The sequence below is a fragment of the Coenobita brevimanus genome, chromosome 95 (genome assembly GCF_032717465.1).
Source record: "Coenobita brevimanus isolate Jiangsu-jjx chromosome 95, ASM3271746v2, whole genome shotgun sequence".
Lineage (NCBI taxonomy): Eukaryota > Metazoa > Arthropoda > Malacostraca > Decapoda > Coenobitidae > Coenobita > Coenobita brevimanus.
The window spans coordinates 15572583-15577582 of NC_137048.1; positions in this window are offsets into that span (position 1 = coordinate 15572583).

A 5000-nucleotide genomic window follows, 5' to 3' on the forward strand; every position below is an offset into this window, starting at 1 on the left:
CTCTATCTATCTATCTATCTGTCTATCTCTATCTATCTATATATCTGTCTATCTCTATCTATCTATATATCTGTCTATCTATATCTATCTATATATCTGTTTATCTATATCTATCTATCTGTCTATCTATATCTATGTCTTTTTTTTTTTTTATGCGAGGAAGGAGGAACCAAAGGCCATGAGCCCGCAGTAACAGTTCCCTCCAAGAGAAAAACAAAATACAATAGAGAGCCAAATTCAAGATCCGATCATTTTGAGATGCCTGGACACACTGCGTTTGAAAGACTGGAGATCATAGGCAGAAGGAAATACAGATAGAGGGAGACAGTTCCAGAGCTGACCTGTTGCATAAATGAAAGGCTGGGAGTAACGGTTAACTCTTGCATTAGAGAGTTGGACAGAAAAGGGATGACAGTTTGCTGCCAGACGGGTGCTACGCGCCCATCGTAGAGGTGGAGGAAAGCAAGCAGACAGTTCAGAGGAGCAGTGACCATTAAAGTAGCGATAGAAAAGAGATAAAGATGCAACAGTGCGGCGAAGAGACAGAGGTTGAAGGGAGTCAGTAAGAGGAGGAGAGTTAATGAGACGAAAAGCCTTTGACTCCACCCTATTGAGAAGAGCTGTATGTGGGGAGCCTCCCCACACATGAGAGTTGTACTCCACACAGGGGCGGATAGAACCCCTGTATAGAGTCAACAATTGTGCAGGGGTAAAGAAAGAGCGGAGTCGGCTTAGCACACCCAATCTCTTGGAAGCAGATTTTACAAGAGATGTAATATGATCTTTCCAAGATAAGTCCCGAGTAAATGAAACCCCAAGCATGTTCAAGGATGATGCAGGATTAATCTGAATATTATTAAACATTAGTGGGTATACCTGTGGAAGATTTTGTCGGGTTGATAGGTGTAAGAACTGAGTCTTAGATGCATTAAAGACAACCATATTATTTTTACCCCAGTCAGAGATATGAGCCAAGTCAGACATTAGGTGTGCCATAGCCTCATCCCTTGTTTCTTGAAGTAACTGTTGAGATGGGCGTTGCGGGAACCGAATGGAAAGGTGAAGGGTGGAGTCATCAGCGTATGAGTGGATAGGGTTAGATGTACAGCTTAGAAGATCATTGATGAATAAAAGGAAGAGAGTTGGTGATAGGACAGAGCCCTGAGGAACACCACTGTTGATAGATCTAGGAGAAGAACGATGGCCGTCTACGACAGCAGCTATAGAACGACCAGAAAGGAAGCTAGCGATGAAGGCACAGATAGAAGGATAGAAACCGTAGGAGGGCAGTTTGGAAATTAAAGATTTATGCCAGATTCGATCGAAAGCCTTTGATATGTCAAGTGCAATGGCAAAGCTTTCGCCAAAGTCCCGAAAGGAGGATGACCAGGAGTCTGAAAGGTAGGTGAGAAGATCGCCAGTGGAGCGTCCCTGACGGAACCCATACTGACGATCGGAAAGAAGGTTGTGATAGGAAAGATGCCTTAAAATTTTTCTATTAAGAATTGACTCGAAAACTTTTGAAATACAGGACGTTAAAGCAATTGGACGATAGTTGGAGGGTTGGGAGTGGTCACCCTTCTTTGGGACTGGCTGAATGAGAGCAAACTTCCAGCAAGAAGGAAAGGTACAAGTTGACAGACAAAGGCGAAATAGTTTGCCTAGGCAGGGTGTAAGCACAGAAGCACAGTTTTTGAGAACAACAGGAGGGACCCCATCAGGCCCATATGCCTTGTTAGTACTGAGGCCAGTAATGGCAGAAAATACATCAACTGAAGAAATTTTAATGTCAGCCATGAGGAAGTCAGAGGGGGGAAGTGATGGAGGAACAGCACAGGAATCGTCTAAGGTGGAATTGGAGGAGAAAGTTTGTGCGAAGAGACTGCTTTATCAGTAGAAGAAATAGCTACAGAACCGTCAGAGTAGAAAAGAGGAGGGAAGGATGATGAGGTAAAGTTGTTAGAAAGATTTTTGGCAAGGTGCCAGAAGGAGCGGGAAGAATTCGAGTTGGAGAGTTGAGAGCATTTAGTATGGATGAAATTATTTTTAGTAGAGCGAAGAACAGACTTAGGACGATTCCGGGCAGAAACGTAAAGATTATGTGATTCAGGGGTGGGTTGGCACCGGTACCTTTTGTAGGCCTTCTCCTTGTTGCGGACAGCATTAGAACAAGCGTGATTAAACCAAGGCTTTCTTGCGTTAGTCAAAGGATATGAGAAAGGAATGCAGGCTTCCATGCCCGAGAGAATAACCTCCATAATGCGCAAGGCACACTCAGATGGCTCACGGCCATGGAAGCAATAATCATTCCAGGGAAAATCAAAGAAGTACTGCCTGAGGGCCTCCCAGTCCGCGGCTCCAAAATGCCAGAGACGACGTTTCCCTGGAGGGTCCGCAGGCCGTACTGGAGCGATAGGACAGGTTAAGGTAATAACGTTGTGATCGGAGGAGCCCAACGTAGAGAAAAGATTAACAGAGTAAGCAGAAGGATTAGTTGTGAGGAAGAGGTCAAGTATGTTGGAGCTCTCTCCAAGGTGGTCAGGGATACGGGTAGGGTGCTGTACAAGTTGCTCTAGGTCATTAAGGATAGAAAAGATGTAGGCTTGTTCACCAGGTGGATCCGTGAAAGGAGAGGAGAGCCAAAGGTGGTGGTGAACATTGAAATCTCCTAGAATGGAGATTTCAGAGAAAGGAGAAATGGACAGAATGTGTTCCATCGTAGAAGTAAGATAGTCGAAGAATTTTTGATAGTAGAATTAGGGGATAAGTAAACAGCACAGATATATTTAGTCAGAGAATGACAGGAAAGCCGAAGCCAGAGAGTGGAGAATTCAGAAGAATCAAGTTCAGGAACACGAGAGCAAGATAAGTCGTTGCGTATATATACACAACAGCCACCTTTGGCTTTGAAATGAGTATAGAGAAAGTAGGAGGATACAGAAAAGGGTTTGCTGTCAGTTGCCTCAGACAGCTGAGTCTCCGTTAGAAAAAGAAGGTGAGGTTTAGAGGAGGAGAGGTGGTGCTCAACAGAGCGAAAGTTTGAGGAAAGGCCGCGAATGTTGCAGAAATGAAGAAGAAGAGAGTCAGACAGTGGTTCCAGGCACCTTGAGTCGTCACCGGGAGAGGGGCAGATGGCGGGGGCATTTATGGTCCCCCCCCCTGGGGACTCCGAGGCTGGGTGAATTGACGTCATTTTGGTGAATTTTGAATAGGAAGTGTAGTGTGTACTGTGCATGTAGTTTGGTGAAGATAGATAGAGAAATTTGTACTGGAGAGCATGCTGGTCTACTCTCTGTGTAACTGAGACACTGAAAAAGTTCAGCAAAGGGGGATGGTCAGGAACTAGTCCTGAGGGCTGATGAAACGGGAGCTCCAGCACTCCCTGTCATCATCTTTCCATCCACCTCGGGAGTACTGCCCTGCTCGACTGGTGCTACAGTCTACTCCTCTATATCTATCTATCTGTCTATCTATATCAATCTGTCTATCTATATCTATCTATTTGTCTATCTATATCTATCTATCTCTCTGTCTATATCTATCTATCAATATCTATCTATATCTATCTATCTATCTATATCTATCTATCTATATCTATCTATCTATATCTATCTATCTATATCTATCTATCTCTATCTATCTATCTATATATATCTATCTATATCTATCTATATCTATCTATCTATATCTATCTATCTATCTATATCAATCTATCTATATCTATTTCTATCTATATCTATCTCTATCTATCTATCTATCTCTATCTATCTATATCTATCTATCTATCTCTATCTATCTATCTATCTATCTCTATCTATCTATCTCTATCTATCTCTATCTATCTATCTCTACCTATCTATCTCTATCTATCTATCTATCTCTATCTATCTCTACCTTTCTATCTCTGTCTATCTATCTCTATCTATATCTATCTATCTCTATCTATATCTATCTATCTCTATCTATATCTATCTATCTCTATCTATCTATCTCTATCTATCTATATCTATCTCTATCTATCTATCTCTATCTCGATCTATCTATCTCTATCTCTATCTATCTATCTATATCTATCTATCTCTATCTCTATCTATCTATCTATCTCTATATCATTCTATCTATCTATCTATCTATCTCTATCTATCTATCTATCTCTATCTTTCTATCTCTATCTATCTATCTATCTCTATCTATCTATCTAGCTCTATCTATCTATCTAGCTCTATCTATCTATCTATCTAGCTCTATCTATCTATCTATCTAGCTCTATCTATCTATCTATCTAGCTCTATCTATCTATCTATCTATCTAGCTCTATCTATCTCTCTATCTATCTAGATCAATCTATCTATCTATCTAGATCTATCTATCTATCTAGCTCTATCTATCTCTCTATCTATCTAGATCTATCTATCTATCTATCTAGATCTATCTATCTATCTAGCTCTATCTATCTATCTATCTAGCTCTTTCTATCTATCTATCTAGCTCTATCTATCTCTATCTATGTAGCTCTATCTATCTCTATCTATCTATCTATCTCTATCTCTCTATCTATGTATCTCTCTATCTCTCTATCTCTATCTCTCTATCTCTCTATCTATCTCTCTATCTATCTATCTCTATCTATCTATCTATCTATCTCTATCTATCTATCTCTCTATCTCTATCTATCTATCTCTATCTATCTATCTATCTCTATCTATCTCTATCTGTCTATCTATCTCTATCTATCTATCTATCTATCTCTATCTATCTATCTATCTATCTCTATCTATCTATCTATCTATCTATCTCTATCTATCTATCTATCTATCTCTATCTATCTCTATCTATCTATCTCTATCTATCTATCTATCTCTATCTCTATCCATTTATCTATCTATCTATCTATCTCTATCTATTTATCTATCTATCTATCTCTATCTCTATCTATTTATCTATCTATATCTATCTATCTATCTCTATCTATCTCTATCTATCTCTATCTATCTATCTCT